The sequence below is a fragment of the Pseudophryne corroboree genome, chromosome 10, assembly GCF_028390025.1.
Source record: "Pseudophryne corroboree isolate aPseCor3 chromosome 10, aPseCor3.hap2, whole genome shotgun sequence".
In the NCBI taxonomy this organism is placed as follows: domain Eukaryota; kingdom Metazoa; phylum Chordata; class Amphibia; order Anura; family Myobatrachidae; genus Pseudophryne; species Pseudophryne corroboree.
Window position 1 is genome coordinate 119,917,651 of NC_086453.1, and position 23,553 is coordinate 119,941,203.

Sequence of the window (23,553 nt, forward strand, 5' to 3'; positions counted from 1 at the left end):
CGCTCCCCTATCCTGGTCTCCACTTCGAGGCACTGCAGGTGGATCAGAAAGAGGTAGAAGGAATGTTCAGAAGGGTCAAACCTAGGAAAGCCACAGGCCAGGACGAAGTATCGCCATCTGGCATAAAGAACTGTGCTGTTCAGCTCACCCACATCTTCTCCAGGATCTTTAACACCTCACTGGAGACGTGCAAGGTTCCCTCCATCGTCCCGGTTCCAAAGAGCACAGCTGCAAAAGACCTAAATGACTACAGGCCGATTGCACTAACATCTGTTGCAATTACAGTGTTTGAACAGCTGGTGCTGAACCACCTGAGAGAAGCGACTAACCCACCTAGACCCCTTGCAGTTCGCATACAGAGTGAACTGAAGTGTCGAGGATGCAGTTAACTTGGGGCTGCACAACATCATACAGCACCTAGACCGACTGGGTTCTATGCGAGGGTCCTATTTGTCGACTTCAGTTCAGCATTCAACACAATCGTTCCCAGTATCCTGCAAGCCAAACTCCTCTCCTTAGGGGTCCCAGAATCAACATGCTTCTGGATCGTCGATTTACTGACAGCAAGGAAACAGGTGGTGAAAGCCGGGTCATTCACGTATAGTGGGCGCACGATCAGCATGTGGTCCCCTCAAGGATGTGTCCTCAGCCCCCCTGCTCATCTCTCTATATACCAGCGACTGCACCTCGGCTGAGCAATCAGTAAAAATGATAAAATTCGCAGGCGACGTCACCGTCATCTGTGGTGCAGCAGGAACAACCTTGACCTAAATCCCCTCAAAACAGTTGAGATGGTGGTGGACTTCAGAAGGAAACCCAATGCCCTGCAACCACTCGTAATAGACAACAGCATGGTTTCGTGGGTCGACTCCTTCAAATTCCTAGGGTCAAAAATTTCCCAAGACCTCAAACGGGGACCCAACATAAGCATTGTCGTAAAGAGGGCCCAGCAGCAGATGTTCTTTCTAAGGCAACTCCGTAAATTCAACATCCCGCAGAAGCTGCTGCTCATCTTCGTAGAATCAGTCCTATGTTCCTCGATCACAGTCTGGTATGGAGCTGAAAATGAGAGTGACAGACGGAAAAGATTGTTGGGGCTGACCTCCCTCCCGTTCAGAAATTTTACCAGTCAAGGGTCAGGAAGCAAGCGGAGAAAATTGTGGCAGATATTCAGCACCCAGGTCACAAACTGTTTAAAACCCTTCCATCAGGCAGACGCTACAGGTCTATTTCCGCAAAGTCGACCAGATCCATTAAAAGCTTCTTCCCACTAGCTGTCCACCAGCTGAACAATATATAAAAAGTCTAACATGTATAATATGTCTAATATGTCAAGTCTATCGTACAGTTGCAATGTGCAGTATGAACTCATACGTGTAATGTTTGTAATGTATGCTACATTTTTCCCCCTTCTTATGCTATGTATTCCCCCTTCATGTTGCTGCTTTGCGATGCACTGTACCGCAAAAAATTTGTAGTGTACGTGACTACACCTGGCCAATAAAGCGGATTCTGATTCGGATTCATATTAAGCTCCCTCTAGTGGTCATATCATGCAGCCACTTTGCAAACTGGTGGACCATTGTGCAATAGATCGCACCTATCATTGTGAATCAATCCCTATTGATTGTAAACTTGCGAGCAGGGCCTTCCTACTTCTAGATCTGTTTATTAATAACCAGTTTTGTTTTAGAATTGGTGTTTCCAATAGTAAAGCGCAACAGAATTTGCTGCGATATATAAGAAACTGTTAATAAATAAATTAAAAAATAAGAATTTACTCACCGGTAATTCTATTTCTCGTAGTCCGTAGTGGATGCTGGGGACTCCGTCAGGACCATGGGGAATAGCGGCTCCGCAGGAGACAGGGCACAAAATGTAAAAGTTTTACCACTAGGTGGTGTGTACTGGCTCCTCCCCCTATGACCCTCCTCCAAGCCTCAGTTAGGATACTGTGCCCGGACGAGCGTACACAATAAGGAAGGATTTTGAATCCCGGGTAAAACTCATACCAGCCACACCAATCACACCGTACAACTTGTGATCTGAACCCAGTTAACAGTATGATAACGTAGGAGCCTCTGAAAAGATGGCTCACAACAATAAACAACCCGATTTTTTTGTAACAATAACTATGTACAAGTATTGCAGACAATCCGCACTTGGGATGGGCGCCCAGCATCCACTACGGACTACGAGAAATAGAATTACCGGTGAGTAAATTCTTATTTTCTCTGACGTCCTAGTGGATGCTGGGGACTCCGTCAGGACCATGGGGATTATACCAAAGCTCCCAAACGGGCGGGAGAGTGCGGATGACTCTGCAGCACCGAATGAGAGAACTCCAGGTCCTCCTTAGCCAGGGTATCAAATTTGTAGAATTTTACAAACGTGTTCTCCCCTGACCACGTAGCTGCTCGGCAGAGTTGTAATGCCGAGACCCCTCGGGCAGCCGCCCAAGATGAGCCCACCTTCCTTGTGGAGTGGGCATTGACAGATTTAGGCTGTGGCAGGCCTGCCACAGAATGTGCCAGTTGAATTGTGCTACAAATCCAACGAGCAATCGTCTGCTTAGAAGCAGGAGCACCCAGCTTGTTGGGTGCATACAGTATAAACAGCGAGTCAGATTTTCTGACTCCAGCCGTCCTTGAAATATATATTTTCAATGCTCTGACAACGTCCAGCAACTTGGAATCCTCCAAATCGCTAGTAGCCGCAGGCACCACAATAGGCTGGTTCAGGTGAAACGCTGATACCACCTTAGGCAGAAAATGAGGACGCGTCCTCAATTCTGCCCTGTCCGAATGGAAAATCAGCCAATTCCGACACTCTCCTGGCTGAAGCCAGGGCCAGTAGCATGGTTACTTTCCATGTAAGATATTTCAAATCTACCGATTTGAGTGGCTCAAACCAATGGGATTTGAGAAAATCCAAAACTACATTGAGATCCCACGGTGCCACTGGGGGCACAACCGGGGGCTGTATATGTAGTACTCGTTTTACAAAATTCTGGACTTCAGGAACTGAAGCCAATTCTTTCTGGAAGAAAATCGACAGGGCCGAAATTTGAACCTTAATGGACCCTAATTTGAGGCCCATAGATAATCCTGTTTGCAGGAAATGTAGGAATCGACCCAGTTGAAATTCCTCTGTCGGGGCCTTCCTGGCCTCACACCATGCAACATATTTTCTCCAAATGCGGTGATAATGTTGTGCAGTCACCTCCTTCCTGGCTTTGACCAGGGTAGGGATGACCTCTTCCGGAATGCCTTTTTCCCTTAGGATCCGGCGTTCAACCGCCATGCCGTCAAACGCAGCCGCGGTAAGTCTTTATAATTCTCAGTACCTTGGGTATGAGAGGCAGAAGAGGGAACACATACACTGACTGGTACACCCATGGTGTTACCAGAGCGTCCACAGCTATTGCCTGAGGGTCTCTTGACCTGGCGCAACACCTGTCCAGTTTTTTGTTGAGACGGGACGCCATCATGTCCACCATTGGTCTTTCCCAATGGACTACAATCATGTGGTGAACACTGCTGACAGTGCTATCACATGATTTTCCGCCCAGCGAAGAATCCTTGCAGCTTCTGTCATTGCCCTCCTGCTTCTTGTGCCGCCCTGTCTGTTTACGTGGGCGACTGCCGTGATGTTGTCCGACTGGATCAACACCGGCTGACCCTGAAGCAGAGGTTTTGCCAGGCTTAGAGCATTGTAGATTGCTCTTAGTTCCAGTATATTTATGTGAAGAGACGTTTCCAGGCTTGACCACACGCCCTGGAAGTTTCTTCCTTGTGTGACCGCTCCCCAGCCTCTCAGGCTGGCATCCGTGGTCACTAGGACCCAGTTCTGTATGCCGAATCTGCGGCCCTCTAACAGATGAGCACTCTGCAACCACCATAGCAGAGAGACCCTTGTCCTTGTCGACAATTTTATCCGCTGATGCATCTGCAGATGCGATCCGGACCATTTGTCTAGCAGATCCCACTGAAAAATTCGTGCATGGAATCTGCCGAATGGAATCGCTTCGTAAGAAGCCACCATTTTTCCCAGGACTCTTGTGCATTGATGCACAGACACTGTCCCTTGTTTTAGGAGGTTCCGGACGAGTTCGGATAACTCCCTGGCTTTCTCCTCCGGAAGAAATACCTTTTTCTGAACAGTGTCCAGAATCATCCCTAGGAACAGCAGACGTGTCGTCGGGATCAGTTGGGATTTTGGAAAATTCAGAATCCACCCGTGCTGTTGGAGCACTACTTGAGTTAGTGTTACTCCGACCTCCAGCTGTTCTCTGGATCTTGCCCTTATCAGGAGATCGTCCAAGTAAGGGATAATTAATACGCCTTCTCTTCGAAGAAGGATCATCATTTCGGCCATTACCTTGGTAAAGACCCTGGGTGCCGTGGACAATCCAAACGGCAACGTCTGAAACTGATAATGACAGTTTTGTACCACGAACCTGAGGTACCCTTGGTGTGAAGGGCAAATTGGGACATGAAGGTAAGCATCCTTGATGTCCAAGGACACCATAAAATCCCCTTCTTCCAGATTCGCTATCACTGCTCTGAGTGACTCCATCTTGAACTTGAATTTTTGTATGTACAGGTTCAGAGATTTCAGATTTAGAATAGGTCTTACCGAGCCGTCCGGCTTCGGTACCACAAATAGCGTGGAGTAATACCCCTTTCCCTGTTGTAGAAGGGGTACCTTGATTATCACCTGCTGAGAATACAGCTTGTGAATGGCTTCCAATACCGTCGCCCTGTCTGAGGGAGACGTTGGCAAAGCAGATTTTAGGAACCGGCGAGGGGGAGACTTCTCGAATTCCAACCTGTAACCCTGAGATACTACCTGCAGGATCTAGGGGTCCACCTGCGAGTGAGCCCACTGTGCGCTGAAATTCTTGAGGCGACCCCCCACCGCCCCTGAGTCCGCTTGTAAGGTCCCAGCGTCATGCTGAGGCCTTTGCAGAAGCCGGGGAGGACTTCTGCTCCTGGGAAGGGGCTGCTTGCTGCAGTCTCTTACCTTTTCCTTTGCCTCGGGGCAAATATGAATGTCCTTTTGCTCGCTTGTTCTTATATGAACGAAAGGACTGCGGCTGAAAAGACTGCGTCTTTTTCTGCTGGGAGGGGACTTGAGGTAAAAAGGTGGACTTCCCGGCTGTTGCCGTGGCTACCAAATCCGATAGACCGACCCCAAATAATTCCTCCCCTTTATACGGCAATACTTCCATATGCCGTTTGGAATCCGCATCGCCTGACCACTGTCGTGTCCATAGACTTCTTCTGGCAGATATGGACATCGCACTTACTCTTGATGCCAGAGTGCAGATATCCCTCTGTGCATCTCGCATATAAAGGAATGCATCCTTTAATTGCTCTATAGTCAATAAAATACTGTCCCTATCCAGGGTAACAATATTTTCAGTCAGGGAATCCGACCAAGCCACCCCAGCACTGCACATCCAGGCTGAGGCGATTGCTGGTCGCAGTATAACACCAGTATGTGTGTATATACTTTTTAGAGTATTTTCCAGCCTCCTATCAGCTGGATCCTTGAGGGCGGCCGTATCAGGAGACGGTAACGCCACTTGTTTGGATAAACGTGTGAGCGCCTTGTCCACCCTAGGGGGTGTTTCCCAGCGCGCCCTAACCTCTGGCGGGAAAGGGTATAACGCCAATAACTTCTTTGAAATTAGCAGTTTTTTATCAGGGGTAACCCACGCTTCATCACACACGTCATTCAATTCCTCTGATTCAGGAAAAACTACAGGTAGTTTTTTCAGACCCCACATAATACCCCTTTTTGTGGTACTTGCAGTATCAGAGATATGCAAAGCCTCCTTCATTGCCGTGATCATATAACGTGTGGCCCTACTGGAAAATACGTCCGTTTCTTCACCGTCGACACTAGATTCGGTGTCCGTGTCTGGGTCTGTGTCGACCGACTGAGGCAAAGGGCGTTTTACAGCCCCTGGCGGTGTTTGAGACGCCTGTACAGGTACTAACTGGTTTGCCGGTCGTCTCATGTCGTCAACAGACTTTTGCAGCGTGCTGACATTATCACGTAATTCCATAAACAAAGCCATCCATTCCGGTGTCGACTCCCTAGGGGGTGACATCACCATTACCGGCAATTGCTCCGCCTCCACACCAACATCGTCCTCATACATGTCGACACACACGTACCGACACACAGCAGACACACAGGGAATGCTCTGATAGAAGACAGGACCCCACTAGCCCTTTGGGGAGACAGAGGGAGAGTTTGCCAGCACACACCAAAGCGCTATAATTATATAGGAACAACCTTATATAAGTGTTGTTTCCTTATAGCTGCTTAAATATATATAATATCGCCAAAAAATGCCCCCCCTCTCTGTTTTTTACCCTGTTTCTGTAGTGCAGTGCAGGGGAGAGCCTGGGAGCCTTCCTAGCAGCGGAGCTGTGTAGGAAAATGGCGCTGTGTGCTGAGGAGATAGGCCCCGCCCCCTATTCCGGCGGGCTCTTCTCCCGGTTTTTCTGAGACCTGGCAGGGGTGAAATACATCCATATAGCCTCATGGACTATATGTGATGTATTCTTTTTAGCCAGAAAGGTATTAACATTGCTGCCCAGGGCGCCCCCCCCAGCGCCCTGCACCCTCAGTGACCGCCGGTGTGAAGTGTGCCTGAGCGCAATGGCGCACAGCTGCAGTGCTGTGCGCTACCTCATGAAGACTGAAAAAGCCTTCAGCCGCCGGTTTCTGGACCTCTTCTTACTTCGGCATCTGCAAGGGGGTCGGCGGCACGGCTCCGGTGACCCATCCAGGCTGTACCTGTGATCGTCCCTCTGGAGCTAGTGTCCAGTAGCCTAAGAAGCAAATCCATCCTGCATGCAGGTGAGTTCACTTCTTCTCCCCTAGGTCCCTCGTTGCAGTGAGCCTGTTGCCAGCAGGACTCACTGAAAATAATAAAACTATCAAAACTTTTACTCTAAGCAGCTCTTTATGAGAGCCACCTAGATTGCACCCTGCTCGGACGGGCACAAAAACCTAACTGAGGCTTGGAGGAGGGTCATAGGGGGAGGAGCCAGTACACACCACCTAGTGGTCAAACTTTTAAATTTTGTGCCCTGTCTCCTGCGGAGCCGCTATTCCCCATGGTCCTGACGGAGTCCCCAGCATCCACTAGGACGTCAGAGAAATTATGGATAGATCCATTGAGGCATAACTCTTAGTCTCCAATCAGCACAGGATCAATGGTAAGTATTTTCACCTAAACCTGTTCCCAATTACATCTGCTGACAGTTCTACTCTTTTTATGTTTGCATTATGTCAGTTTCATATGGTTATTGCAGTCTACTGCTGTTTATGTTACAGTTTTACCAATTTCCTCAACTAAATAACAAACACCATTCTTCAGATCATCACATCTGATTATTGGATACAGTACTAAAGATGGTTATGCTGTCTGTCTAAATTTGATCAAGGAGATCTTAGTGAGGGCAGAATAATACATTTCATGCAATGTGAATTAAAAAAAAATGGAGCAGTTAGTTGTATCCTGCATTTATTTTGCACTGCGCATGCTCTGACGATGAGCCTAGGAGAATTCTCGGCAGTACTTTTCTAAATCATGTCCACTTGTGGCTGAACGGACATAACTTGGTGGCAACGCTGCTAAGTTTAGGGAGGGTGTCCAGGGTTGCTGGTGGGCCTGGGCTCTGGGGGTGGCATGGTCACAGGAGGAGGCAGGGCTATGTCCATTTATGTAGTAGTTCCCTTAACTGCAGTGCTTCCCTTATTGTATGCGGGTGCTCTGGGCATGTGGTCATAGTAGGGGCATGGCCATGGCATATCTAGGCATAACTTTGCCTCTCTGCAATCACTGAGCCTGGGTAATCACTAACCGTTCCCCCCTCTCAGCACCCCTGGCAGTATCAACTGAGGGCTATGCAGAGTTGTGTATATTGAGAGTTCTGTCTATTTCAGACACATCTCGTGCAATATAGGACTGGTGCAAATACACACTGATAATGATGATGGCTAATTAACCCATTGTGACAACAGGTATGGTCATACTGTATGGTTTTATACAATTTGGTATACAGGTGAATATTCGCATTTAGGGGTCTATTTACTAAGCCCTGGAAGGAGATAAAGTACCAGCCAACCAGCTCCTAACTGTCATTTTTCAAACCCAGCCTGTGACATGTCAGTTATGTGCGGATTGGCTGGTACTTTATCTCTGTTGACTTTTCTCCATCCAAGGCTTAGTAAATAGACCCCTTAGTTCCATGCACACAATGTGGATGCACTTGTGACCGACTTGCGTCTAATTGTGAATGCACCAAACAGGGTGGACTATAATTCTGTGGAATGTTGAAGCAGAAGTGAAATTTAAGGATTTTATTGCCAAAACTTTGCACCTCTGTGGAATAGCCTGTTTCACTTTGAAATTTCATTCACACAGTATATTGCCACGACTTACAAATTTTACATGTATCTACTGTATCTTGAACCAGGCACCAAGCTGCTTTTGATAAGATTGTCACAAATCAGGAAATTCAGTAATTCTTTTCCTCCAAAATATTCTAAGAAACTTTGCCCTTTTAGCAGAGTCTGTAGCCAAATACAGTAGTCACCTAGCCTCCACTATGGTGCACACTATTACAGTATATTCTCAATTGACAGTATGAGATCTGAGAACTATTCATAACATTATGATAAAAGGAACAAAATGGCAAAAGTGTTATTCTCCATTTCCATTTAGGCAGAGCGGAAATTAATTTTCTTAAACCAAGTTTAAAGATTAGACGAACAATACAAGATTATTTTCAAGGCAATGCCATAGATAGAAATTGCTAAACCTGCAAATTAAAGAATATTGTACAAAAAAAAAAAATCCTGAAGAAAAGGATTTTATACATAGAATATATTATTATATATATATATATATATATATATATAATATAATATATATATATATATATATATATATATATATATATATATATATATATATAGTTTCAGCAAATAGGCGGCACTCACGGCATAAAGAACGACAGACAACGGTCTGAGAATATCAACGTTTCAATGTCTTATTAACATTTTCGTCATTTTCTTTATCCTGACGAAAATGTTAATTTGACATTGAAACGTTGATATTCTCAGACCGTTGTCTGTCGTTCTTTATGCCGTGAGCGCCGCCTATTTGCTGAAACTATTATTGGTTACAACGTATGCGTGTACCATTGGAAGGCACCGGCTATATAGTTTCCTACACCGCCATTGAGGACACAGCGCGTGCCGTGCAACCATTTTTGTTTTATATATATATATATATATATATATATATATATATATATATATATATATATATATATACACACACATACACACACATATACATACACACATATACACACACACAGACTGTGTGTGTGTGTGTGTGTATATATATATATATATATATATATATATATATATATACACACACACACACACACACACACACACGTTAATGGGCATAACTAGAACTTTGTGGGCCCCATAGCAAGATCTTGAAAGGGCAGCCATCCCCCACAATTGTCACTACAATGCCCCTTATGGGAGCAGGAGAGAGAGTGAGAGATAGACACAGGGGGTGCCAGGGAGATCGAGAGAGAAATATAGGAGAGCAAGAAAGAGAGGGAGAGAGCTAGGGGGATCAGGGAAAGAGAGAGATATGGTTTCATGGAAAAAGAGGGAATAAGAGAAACAGGTGCGAGAGAGAGGGTGTCAGGAAGAGAGAGAGAAAGGGATGAGAGGGGGAGAGGGCATCAGGGAGAGAGAGTGTCAGAGAGAGAGAGAGAGAGAGAGAGAGAGAGAGAATGTAGAGGGGGAGATAGAGACAGAGGAAGGAGAGCAAGCCAGAGTTAGAGAGCATCAGGTAGGGAAAAGAGGGGAGCAAAAAGAGAGTAAGAGTGTCAAGGAGAGAGAGGGATAGACAGAGCGCCAGGGAGGGAGACCGTGTCAGAGAGAAGGAGATAGAGAGAGACAGTGTCAGCGAGAATGAGCTAGACAGTGTTAGGGTGAGAGAGAGAGAGAGAGAGGGGGAGATACAGTGTCAGAGAGAGAGACAGAGATAAAGACAGTGTCAGGGAGAGAGAGGAGGAGGGAGACAGTGTCAGGGACAGAGAGACCGTGTCAGGGATAGGGGGACAGTATTTGGGAGAAAGGGGAAGTGTCAGAGAGAGAGAGAGAGAGAGAGAGAGAGAGAGAGAGACTCAAGAAGAGAGCGCGAGATGGGGAAGAATCAGGGAGAGAGAGAGGGAGACAGTGTCAGATAGAGATAGACAGTGTCAGGGAGGGAGAGTGTCAATGAGAGAGAGGGAGGGAGACAGAGAAAGTCAGAGAGAGAGCGAGAGAGAGAGAGAGAATCAGGGAGAGAGAAACAGTGTCAGAGAGAGAGTGAGTGTAGGGATGGCCATCGACGTTTAAAAATCATCAATGGTTTATGGCTGACGTAGAATAGTTTTCCCATCAACGGGGGAGAACCAGATGGTTCCCCGCCATTGATGATATACAGCCAATGAATATTATTTTATTCAAGGTGTCGGGACCCAGGTCTTAGCTCCGCCCCATGACATTTTCCCAGCATTTGATGTTTGAGTCACCCATTCTTCGCATGTGCAGATCGGGTACGGGTGCATATATTCGTATGCTTCTGCCCAATTGACAGGCAGAGGTGTTCGCGGGGAGAGGCCGGGGCGGCCAGCATTGGGAGTGGTGAGGCCAAGAACTGCTCTGTGAGACGCAAAGTTTAAGCTTACTAAGCCTACCGTCGCAGATGAACATCGCAACTGATGGTCGCCATGTTCATCTGAGATGCGATCACATCGCAAATATAGAGAGGAGGTGGAATGCAACTCCTCCTGCATTTGCATTGCTAAGGACTGCAATTGCAAAGCTGTTCGCATTTGCAATCCTTAGTGAATTAGGACCTGAGTTCATTATTCACTGTTTATTTATTGGACATGTTTTGCTGCAAATTTCCTTTACTCAGGAGTAATTTATATCAATGTATTAGTTTGTTGCTAAGTATAGTTAATCCAGGATTTTACTTGCATTTATGGTTATTTAAATAGTACAAATTAATCTGTATCTGGTTTTGATTAATACTGCTGTCTTGACGTTTCTTTGGTGTCCAGCCCTAGTTGTGAGCGCTCTTCTTCAATTCTCTAATTTCTTACCACTATGAACCAGAGTCACTGGGTCAGATAAGCCTCGCTCAGCTGCCGCAGAGAAAGTCTGAGATAAACTGCAGTGAAAAGGGAAGAAGAGGCAAGAAGAAAAATAAGATTTTAAACCTACCGGTAAATCTATTTCTCCTAGTCCGTAGAGCAGTGATTTTCAACCTTTTTTTACTCACGGCACTCCGAACAATATTTTAAAATTGCCAAGGCACACCATCCGTTCCCCACAGAAAAAAACAAAAACACACACATTGGCCCTCACAGTAAAAAACAATCACATTGCTCCCCACATAAATCCTATTGCTCCACACATAAATCAATCACATTTCTCCCCACATGATTTATTCACATTGTTCCCCCCATAAATCCATAAATTCTTTTTCTCCCCACATAATCCTATTGAAATCATATTGTTCCCCACAGGAGAAATAAAATAATAAATATTATCAGCTGTCCTCCTCCCTGTCCCTCAGTGGCGGGGGCTGTTCATAGTGGAGTTCTACGAATACTGAGCGGTCGGGCAGGTGTGGATGTGGGTGGGCAAAGAAAGCTGTGTATGCAGGCGGGAACTGGAAGATATGTATGCAGGCAGGTGGGCTGGCTGGGTGGTGAGATGCGGCGGCTGTGACCTATGATATCACATAGTTTTCAAGGCATAGGTCATGGCCGGAGCACGACTGATTCTCTAAGAAGAGCCCGGGCCAACAGTTCACTCTGAAGGTGCTCTGGCTTCGCGGCACACCTTGCAACTGGTCGCGGCACACTGGTTGAAAAAGCCTGCCGTAGAGGATGCTGGGGACTCCGTAAGGACCATGGGGTATAGACGGGCTCCGCAGGAGATAGGGCACCTAAAAAGAACTTGGACTATGGGTGTGCACTGGCTCCTCCCTCTATGACCCTCCTCCAGACCTCAGTTAGAGAACTGTGCCCAGAGGAGATGGACAATACAAGGCAGGATTTAGCAATCCAAGGGCAAGATTCATACCAGCCCACACCAATCATACCATGTAACCTGGAACATACATAACCAGTTAACAGTATGAACAAAAACAACAGTAACGGTCCAAGACCGATGTCAACTGTAACATAACCCTTATGTAAGCAACAACTATATACAAGTCTTGCAGAGTTTCCGCACTGGGACGGGCGCCCAGCATCTTCTACGGACTAGGAGAAATAGATTTACCGGTAGGTTTAAAATCTTATTTTCTCTTACGTCTTAGAGGATGCTGGGGACTCTGTAAGGACCATGGGGTTTATACCAAAGCATCCAATCGGGCGGGAGAGTGCGGACGACTCTGCAGCACCGACTGAGCAAACGCTAGGTCCTCATCAGCCAGGGTATCAAACTTGTAGAATTTAGCAAAAGTGTTTGACCCCGACCAAGTCGCCGCTCGGCAAAGTTGTAAAGCCGAGACGCCTCGGGCAGCTGCCCAAGAAGAGCCCACCTTCCTAGTGGAATGGGCCTTAACCGAATTTGGTACCAGCAATCCAGCCGTAGAGTGAGCCTGCTGAATCGTATTACAGATCCAGAGAGCAATAGTCTGCTTTGAAGCAGGAGCGCCAATCTTATTGGCCGCATACAAACAGAGCCTGTTTTCCTAATTCTAGCCGTCCTGGCTACATAAATTTTTAAGGCCCTGACTACGTCCAGGGATCTGGAATCCTCCAGGTCACCGGTAGCCACAGGCACCACAATAGGTTGATTCATATGGAACGACGAAACCACTTTAGGCAAAAATTGCGGACATGTCCTCAATTCAGCTCGATCCACATGAAAAATCAAGTAGGGGCTCTTGTGTGATAGAGCCGCCAATTCTGACACTCGCCTTGCTGATGCTAAGGCCAACAACATGACCACCTTCCAGGTATGAAATTTCAACTCAACCTTGTTAAGCGGTTCAAACCAGTGTGATTTTAGGAACTGTAACACCACGTTCAGGTCCCATGGTGCCACTGGAGGCACAAAAGGGAGCTGGATGTGCAGCACTCCCTTTACAAACGTCTGGACTTCTGGAAGAGAAGCCAATTCCTTCTGAAAGAAAATAGAGAGGGCCGAAATCTGTACCTTAACCGAGCCTAATTTCAGGCCCATATCCACTCCTGTCTGTGGGAAGTGGAGAAGACGACCCAAATGAAAATCTTCCGTAGGTGCATTCTTGGTCTCACACCAAGACACATACTTTCGCCAGATACGGTGATAATGTTTTATCGTCACCTCCTTCCTAGCCTTTATTAAAGTAGGGATGACCTCTTCCGGAATCCCCTTTTTTGCTAGGATTCGGCGTTCAACCGCCATGCCGTCAAACGTAACCGCGGTAAGTCTTGAAATACACAGGGCCCCTGCTGCAACAGGTCTTCCCTCAGAGGAAGAGGCCAGGGGTCTCCTGTGAGCATCTCTTGTAGATGCGAGTACCAGGCCCTTCGAGGCCAGTCTGGGACAACTAGTATCTTCTGTACTCTTCTTCATCTTATGATCCTCAACACTTTCGTGATGAGAGGAAGAGGAGGGAACACGTAGACCGATTCGAACACCCACGGTGTTACCAGTGCGTCTACTGCTACTGCCTGAGGGTCCCGAGACCTGGCGCAATACCTCCGAAGTTTTTTGTTGAGGCGTGACGCCATCATGTCTATTTGAGGAGTTCCCCAAAGACGTGTTACGTCTGCAAAAACTTCTTGATGAAGTCCCCACTCTCCTGGATGGAGATAGTGTCTGCTGAGGAAGTCTGCTTCCCAGTTGTCCACTCCCGGAATGAAGACAGCCGACAGAGCGCTTACATGATTTTCCGCCCAGCGAAGGATCCTTGTGGCTTCCGCCATCGCGACTCTGCTTCTTGTCCCGCCTTGGCGGTTCACATGAGCCACTGCTGTGACATTGTCTGATTGAATCAGAACCGGAAGGTTTCGAAGAAAACTCTCCGCTTGTCGAAGGCCGTTGTAAATGGCCCTGAGTTCCAACACATTGATGTGTAGATAGGACTCCTGGTCTGACCAAAGACCCTGAAAAGTTTTTCCCTGTGTGACCGCTCCCCATCCTCGGAGGCTCGCGTCCGTGGTAACCAGGATCCAGTCCTGAATCCCGAACCGGCGACCCTCCAGCAGGTGAGCACTTTGCAACCACCACAGGAGGGACACTCTGGTTCCTGGGGACAGAGTTATTTTCCGATGTAAATGCAGATGGGACCCGGACCACTTGTCCAGAAGGTCCCATTGAAAAGTCCTTGCATGGAACCTTCTGAAGGGAATGGCCTCGTAGGCGCCACCATTTTCCCCAGAACTCGAGTGCATTGGTGAACTGACACCCTTTTCGGTTTTAGCAGGTCTCTGACCATGTTCTGGATGTCTTGGGCTTTCTCTATTGGGAGGAAGACCTTCATTTGTTCCGTATCCAGTATCATACCTAGGAACGGTAGTCGAGTTGCCGGAATCAACTGTGACTTCGGTAGATTTAGAATCCAACCGTGTTGCTGGAGCACTCTCAGAGAGAGCGCCACACTGCTCAGCAATTTCTCTCTTGATCTCGCTTTTATCAGGAGATCGTCCAAGTATGGGATAATTGTGACTCCATGCTTGCGCAGGACCACCATCATTTCCGCCATTATCTTGGTGAAAATCCTCGGGGCCGTGGAGAGTCCAAACGACAACGTCTGAAATTGGTAATGACAATCCTGTACAGCGAATCTCAGGTATTCCTGATGGGGGGCATATATGGGGACATGAAGGTACGCATCCTTTATGTCCAGAGACACCATAAACTCCCCCTCCTCCATGTTGGCTATTATTGCTCTGAGAGATTCCATTTTAAATTTGAATCTTTTTATGTACAGGTTTAGGGATTTCAGATTCAAAATCTGTCTGACCGTACCGTCCGGTTTCGGGACCACAAATAGGGTTGAATAGTAACCTCTTCCCTGCTGGTGCAGGGGAACCTTGATTATCACTTGCTGTATACACAGCGTTTGAATTGCAGCTAACACTACATCCCTTTCCAATGTGGAAGCTGGTAGGGCCGATTTGAAAAATCGGCTCAGGGGCACATCCTCGAATTCCAATTTGTAACCCTGGGAAACTATTTCCAACACCCAGGGATTCAGGTCCGAACTGACCCAGGCCTGACTGAAAAGTCGAAGACGTGCCCCCACCGGTGCGGACTCCCTCAGGGGAGCCCCAGCGTCATGCTGTGGTTTTTGGAGCAGCCGGGGAGGAATTTTGTTCCTGGGCACCTGCCGAAGCAGGTGCTCTCTTGCCTCTGCCCTTACCTCTGGCGAGGAAAGAGGATCCCCGACCTCTTTTGGACTTGTGCGACCGAAAGGACTGCATCTGATAGGGTGTTGCTTTCTCTTGCTGTTGGGGAATATATGGTAAAAAAATTGATTTACCTGCTGTAGCTGTGGAAACCAGGTCCGTCAGCCCATCCCCAAACAATACATCACCCTTATATGGTAGTACTTCCATATGTTTTTTGGAATCCGCATCACCCGTCCATTGGCGAGTCCATAAGGATCTTCTCGCTGAGATAGACATGGCATTGGCCCTAGAAGCTAGCAATCCAATGTCCCTTTGAGCATCCCTCATAAATAAGACTGCGTCTTTTATATGGGCTAGAGTTAGGAATATAGTATCCTTATCCATAGTATCAAATTGATCTGTCAGCTCATCTGTCCAAGCTGCAATTGCGCTACACACCCATGCCGACGCAATCGTCGGTCTTAACACAGCACCCGTATGAGAATAAATACCCTTTAAGGTAGTTTTCTTGCCTGCGATCTGCAGGGTACTTAAGGGCCGCTGTGTCAGGAGACGGTAGCGCCACTTTCTTGGACAAGCGCGTCAGGGCCTTGTCCACAGTGGGGGGTGATTCCCAAATCTCCCTGTCCTGCTTAGGGAAAGGGTATGCCATAAAAATTATTTTGGGGATCTGCGGTCTCTTATCCGGAGTCTCCCAAGCTTTTCCAAAGAACTCATTTAATTCATGAGATGTGGGAAAATTAATAATCTGTTTCTTTTCCTTAAACATGTGTACCCTTGTGTCGGGGACCGAGGGTTCATCCACAATATGCAACACATCCCTTATTGCCACAATCATACACTGAATGGTTTTAGTCACCCTAGGGTGCAATTTTACTTCGTCATAGTCGACACTGGAATCAGAATCCGTGTCGGTAGTAGTGTCTTGTGTTAAGGGACGCTTTTGAGACCCCGACGGGCCCTGTGAGTCGGTCCAATCTGAGGATTGACCGCCTGATGTCCCCCCTAAACCAGCCTTATCAAGCCTTTTATGTAAAGATGCCACACTTGCATGCAACGTATGCCACATGTCCATCCAATCTGGAGTCGGCACAACCGACGGGGACACCACTCATTTGTTCCACCTCCTCCTTGGAGAAGCCTTCCGCCTCAGACATGTCGACACACACGTACCGACACCCCACACACACAGGGATTAACCTATTAGGGGACAAAACCCCAACCAGGTCCTAAGGAGAGACAGAGAAAGAGTATGCCAGCACACACCAGCGCTTAACAACACTGGAAAAAAAAATATATATATCCAGATAGCGCTTTTTTATATATATTATGTAAATTCCCACTCACTGCATCGCCAAAGTGCCCCCCTCCTCTTTTTTCCAGCCTGTGTTCAGCAGGGGAGAGACCAGGGAGCCAGAGTTTTCTTTCTCATGCAGCTTCTGTGGAGAAAATGGCGCTGGTTAGTGCTGAGGATCAAGCCCCGCCCACCCGACGGCGGGCTTCGGACCCAGTGATTTTTCAATAAAATGGCGGGGGAACAGCGATTTACTGCCTCCGCCGTCTAATCCCACTGTATTTCTGCCAAAATGTGAAGTTTATTGCTACCCAGGGCGCCCCCCCCCTGCGCCCTGCACCCTTCAGTGCTGCTCTGTGTGTGTGTGTGTGTGTGTGTGTGTGTGTGTGTGTGTGTGTGAGCAATGGCGCGCAGCTTACCGCTGCGCGTCTTACCTCATGAAGATCTGATGTCTTCTGCCGCCTAAGATGTCTTCTGTCTTCTCTATCCGCTTCTACCTTCGGCATCTGTGAGGAGGACGGCGGCGCGGCTCCGGGACGAACCCCAGGTTAGACCTGTGTTCTGACTCCCTCTGGAGCTAATGGTGTCCAGTAGCCTTAGAAGCAGTGCCCAACTTAACAAGCCAGCTCTGCTTCTCTCTCCTCGGTCCCACGATGCAGGGAGCCTGTTGCCAACAGGACTCCCTGAAAATAAAAAACCTAACAAAATTATTTTTCCACAGAAAACTCTGGAGAGCTCTCTGCAGTGCACCCATTCTCCTCTGGGCACAAGATCTAACTGAGGTCTGGAGAAGGGGCATAGAGGGAGGAGCCAGTGCACACCCATAGTCAAAGTTCTTTTTAGGTGCCCTATCTCCTGCGGAGCCCATCTATACGCCATGGTCCTTACGGAGTCCCCAGCATCCTCTAGGACGTAAGAGAAATCAGCCTTAACCTCTGAGAAAGCAGCCGATTGCGAAATAGTCCTAATGTCCTTTATCTCATTGGGCCTGATTCAAGGTGGAGCACTCCACAATCGGCCCTTGCGACAGTCTATGGGCTGCTCAGTGTTTCCTTCACAAATTGCTCTAAATATTACTTCTGTGGTTGTGGATCTATGCTGCTTGTGAATGCAGCTACATTCACTGACATGCCCGTGGCACTCCCATACCACGACCAGGAGATGGCCTTTGTTTGCTGTCTATGGGGTCATTCTGACCTGATCGCACGCATGCGTTTTATTGCAGTGCTGCGATCAGGTCGTTGCCGCCTACAGGGGGAGGGGGTAAACACTTTGCAGGGGTGCGATCGCTTGTGCAGAGAGCTGCACAAACAAAAGTTTGTGCAGTCTCTGCACAGCTCAGGACTTACTCAGCCGCTGCGATGATCCGGACAGGAGCAGACGTCAGGAACCTTCCCTTGAAATGGCTAGACACGCCTGCGTTCACCCGGACACTCCTTTAAAACCGTCAGTTGACACCGACGAACGGCCTCCTCCTGTCAATCTTCTTGCAACCACCAGTGCGTTCGCTTTCTTCGTAGATTCCATCGCTGTCCGGTGATCACCGTTGCCGGCGGCCGACTCTTCATCGCTTTACGGTGCATACGCATGTGCAGTTCAAACTCGATCGCACCACTGCAAAAAATGCTAGCGTGCGATCGGGTCTGAAGGACCCCCTATGGGTGGGATGTACTATCCTCTCCCGCAGCATTACCTGCCTTTCTCTACGCTCCCTTAGTTTTCTCCTCTCACCCTCACTGGACATCACTTACTCGTTCCGTCTCTTCACCGCCGCGGCCACTCTGAACACTGCGTTGGGCTGGCTCAGCCGCGCTCCCCATGTCTTTTGCGCATAAGACACAGCACCACACCTAGCAGCAGCCTGTCGGGATGCGGTGTCATATGCGCGTGCGCGAAAGACATGGGGAGCACGGCTGAGCTAGCCCAATGCAGAGTTCAGAGTGGCCGTGGCGGTGCAGAGGTGTAACGAGTGAGTGATTTCCAGTGAGGTTGAGAGCAGAAAACTACAGCTAGTTACATTCAAGGGGGGGAAAAGAAGTCAGAGATACATACATTTAAATGGGATCATCAGTGCCATTTCCCTGCATTGGTTATAAGGCACAATGATCCCTATGGCTACATGCATTTTAAATAAAAGTTTCTCTTGGTTACTTACAGTATATGGAACCTCTTGTAGAATACAATACACAAACAAATCCTGCAAAATATCAGTGTCTTTTCTTCAACAAGTAGATCTTACTAACTTTGGGGTCATTTACATTGGGATGTAAGTCATGTTTATGACACGCCTCTCAGATGTAGCAGTGAGTGACTGGTGAGGCAGAGTGGCTCATATATTGCATGTAATACCCCTTTTCCACTAGCTCTTTTAAACATGGGTAAATGCGCGGGGGCGCGCATTTACCTGTGTTTTTCCCTAGTGGAAACGGGTCCCCCGGCAAATTCCCGGATCAAGTGATCCGGGAATCCTACCCTGGTAGCTAGCCGGGTTGAACACGTGTTCAACCCGGCTAGCTGTCTAGTGTGAACGGGAGCCGTGTCGAGGTGATACGGCTCCCATTCACAGTGCATAGGGAGGGCGGCGCTGGGAGATCATGTGATCTCCCAGCGCCGCCCCTGCTGCGTCACTAGCGCGTCACCAACCCGGCAATTGCCGTGTTGGTGAGCACTGTCTGCAGGGGGCTGTAGCACGGGTCGCAGCAGTGTCAGACGACACGGCTGCGACCCGTGCTACGCTAGTGGAAAAGGGGTATAAATCTGGCTCTGGTGTTAGCCAGTGGCTCCTAAGCCCTGGTCCCTGGTAGCAGTACACGTCCGTGCTAATAGCTGTTACTTTCACAATCTCCCTGAAAATCTTTTTCAAAAGTATGCGGTAAATGGAGCCTGCGGACTCACTGAAAGCCACTACTGAATGGTCTCAGGAACCAGGGTCGGTGCAAGGTCTCTCTGCACCCTAAGCAAAGCATCAGTCTAGCGCCCCCTAACCTGCAAAGCCACCACCACCTCCCGTGAATTGCATCATTATACATATACAGAGAAAAGGGACAACACTCAAGGACTTTTAAAGTGATAAAGTATATTGTAAATAAAGTCATAACATTTTGTGACTATGTTCACAATATAGTTTCACTTTAAAAGTCTTTGAGCGCCGTCAATTCTTTATATACTGTAATATGCTGTTTATGGGGTCTAGTGGGGATATTTAATTGGGGTTGGGACGTTGGGTACAGGATGCCGCTGTCAGAATACAGACAGCAGCATCCTGACCACCATAATAACGACATTTTGAATTAAATTAATGAACCTTACCCCCCTTATCCTAACCCTCCCTCCCCACAGTCCTAACCTTTCCCAGCATACTAACATTCAGGATGCCGGCTGTCGGGATTCTAGTGTCGGTATTCTGACAGGTATAGGGATTTTTGCGTCTGCTGGACTACATCCCTGTAATTGTATGTATAGACATACATATATTTGTATGCTTCTTATTTTGTTCAATCCCCCCCCCCCCCCATCTGTAAGTTCAGTACTAACCCGCATAAAGAGACATGCTTCAGTTTTTTGCTAGATGAATTCAGTGATGCGCTGCCCTCCGTTGGCCGGCGCCCCTAGGCAGCCGCCTAATGGTAGAGCCGGCCCTGTCAGGAACTGTTACAAGCCTGCGGTAAGCCCCGTGGCTAACTGAGTGTGTCACATCAGTGGCTTTTCTTTTTTACATTTTTAACTTGTGTATAAATATTCTGCAAGATACATGAGCACCAATTTATCTGCCTTTCTACAACGGCAACTGTCTACATTTGTGCATTATTAATATCAGTCTAAGGTGCTGTTGTGTTTCAATAGCTGATAGAAAAAGAAATATCAGTGGAACAGGAGCTTTAGGGTCTGACTGATCATATACAGAGCTATAATCATGTTGGTGTTTTTTTGTTTCTTTTTTAGCAGGCTATTACTTTTGATCAAACAATCTCTCATACATACACCTGACCTTGTACTGCAGGCATGGCTAACAAGAATTGCTATTAGAATCAATAATGTTTCAGACAATGTTCCTTTTTCTAAAGGTCAGCTATAAAAGCTGCATTACATGAAAGAATGACTAGAAACAATCATACACAAATGTATAACATATTGGACAGTCACAGAATTATAGGGGGCTATTCAATTCAGGGCAATGTTCAATATCGCTGGGATGAGAGTGCCTGCCTGGAACTATTTAATTAACCGAGCTGTAAATCCCGCAACTAGTGGACTTCTGCTCGCACCCTCCTAAAGTGTATCAATCAGACTAAACTAGTGCCACGGTGACAGTTGCAGGCTTACGGACTGTGCTAGCAGCATTGCGCAAGGCACTTAAGTTGCAGAATGCTGTTTACCGCGACTAAAACCCTGGCTTTAGATGTGGAAAACTGCATCTCACTGACTGAAGTGCTGAACACGATGCAGACAATTTAATAGCCCCAGGCATTTATTCCTGCCACTATTCACCCTTGCGCTGTATTGAATTGCCCTCATAGGAGTCTTAATATTTTGAATTATAGGGGGAAAAATTCTCTCTGTGCATACCTAGCCATGCTAGATTGCTGTTTGTTTAGGTTTGTTGCATTCTGACAGATACATGCCAAATATTAAATGCTTCTATACTGAGACATTATATTGAATGATACTCTATAATTCCTGTGAAACATGAGCACTTTACTTCAGAAGCACTAATGACCCCTTCCAGTCACCGTCCATTAATGCACAGCATACTTCCAATACACTTTGGATATATGCGTCCCGACCACTACTGCACTCACAGACACCATGCGTACACACCTTGGGAAGCATGCACTGTGCAACATTTTAGCGAATTAGATGCATGTGTAGCAGAAAAATAAACATCACTCAACTACGGGAACACTGGCATTGGGTCCGATTCACAATCAGGCCCATAGTATCAGCTTGCGTTTTAGGTTTAGGGGTTTATTTCTGAAAAAGAGTTCCAATCCATAAATCCTCCAAAAATGGACAGAAATTAATGATCGGTCCTATATACAGTGATGAATTATTATTATTATTATTATTATTATCCTTTATATGGCGCCACAAGGGTTCTGCAGCGCCCAGTTACAGAGTACTTAAACAAATAAACAGGAAAACAGCAATTTACAGTTGATGACAGTATAGGACAAGTACAGGGTAAATAAACATAGTTACATTAGCAGATGACACTGGAATAAGTATCAGGTGGCAGAAGGCACATGACCCACGTGGGGGGCACTTACCAGGGGGCAGCACTTGGACACTTTTTTTATTACGGTCAGTCTGAAATGTACCAGTAACTACAAAATATATCCACTGTACTATACGGTATCTTGAGTGGTGTGCGGGCAAGTAATGAATGTACAGTCTCTGTATGCTGCCCTAATTAGTAAATAAGCATATAATATAATTAAACATAAAATAAAATGTCATAGCTCATGCTTTACTATTATGTTATATTAAACTATGCACACCCATAGAGGGAGAAAAGCCTGTTGCGCAAGTATCCATCATTGTAATCGCCGGGATTCCGTGCGGCCGTATGTTAACCGCATACCACTGTTGTGCTTAGGAGTGAACTGACCCCTAAATCCACCCCTGCCACACAGGGAAGGGCATGATGGGGCTTTTAAACAAGCTAAGATTTCCATTGCTTGTCTCTGGTAACAGTAGATCTCTGAGGATGGCATTCACAGCTCCCCTTCTTCATAGTCAGCATACATCTACTGACCTATGGCAGTGATCAGAGTCTGGATAGAACCCAAAGTAGTGCTGCAATGAAAGATGTCTTTACCAGGGCAGAATCTTCCCTGTACTGACCTGACTTTTAGAATACATAACTTTAAAAAAAAAAAAAATATATATCTTACTGCTACACAATGATAAAATATGCTAGTAAACAGGGAAAACGTTCTCCCATTAATAAATAGGCCAATTAGTGAACCTCAGCCACTGTGTTTCAAGTTAATGAGAACTGAAATATGGACACATTACATTTCTAGTTTAGTGTAAAATCATATTATCATCTTTCCTTCTATTGCTTAGCATGCCAGCACTGGCTGCTAGGGTTGCAGGAAATGCAGTTCTACCAGGACCAAGTTATTACAGCATTAGATGGTGCTCCCATGTGCACGCTCCCAGTGAGAGCACATGACAGCATGTGCAATAGTAGCACGTGCTATCACAATGGGGTCAATTCAATTCGGCAACTTATGAATAGCGCCGGGAATTAGCTCCCGACGCTATTCAATTCAGCTCCAGTTAAGTCGGCGATGTCCCGTTCTCGCCGACTAAACAGGTTGAATTGTCGGGAGAACGGGCATTCTCCGACTTAACTCCCCGGTGCGAGGCTGATTTCCGACAGAATCAGCCTCGCGGCAGCCGCGAGGCAGCACTTTTGTCGGGTTTCTTCTCTCATCCCCCGGGGATGAGAGAAGAATTCCCGACAATTGCGGGTAACTAGCAGCTGAATTGAATAGCGTCGGGAGCTAATTCCCGGCGCTATTCATAAGTTGCTGAATTGAATTGACCCCAATGTATCACAGTAATAAGCCATGTACATCAGGGGAGTCTGGAGCAGCTGGAATCTAGGAACTTTCTCAAACACTGCAATAATAGCAGCCAACAGCTACAGTGCTACATTGTAAATATTTCAGTTTGCAAGATAAAGAAAAATGTACAGTCACAAAATCAACAAATTATCTCATATAAGTAATAACACTTTGTAAATAGGGTATTGGTAACATCATTTTATAACATATAATATTG

The 23,553-nt window shown here is 46.9% G+C and overlaps 1 protein-coding gene across 1 annotated transcript in view; it reads right to left on the reverse strand.

Moving 5' to 3' along the window:
- PRKCG (protein kinase C gamma) overlaps window positions 1-23,553 on the reverse strand; it is a 948,319-nt gene that overhangs the window by 704,984 nt on the left and 219,782 nt on the right. The window lies entirely within an intron of this gene.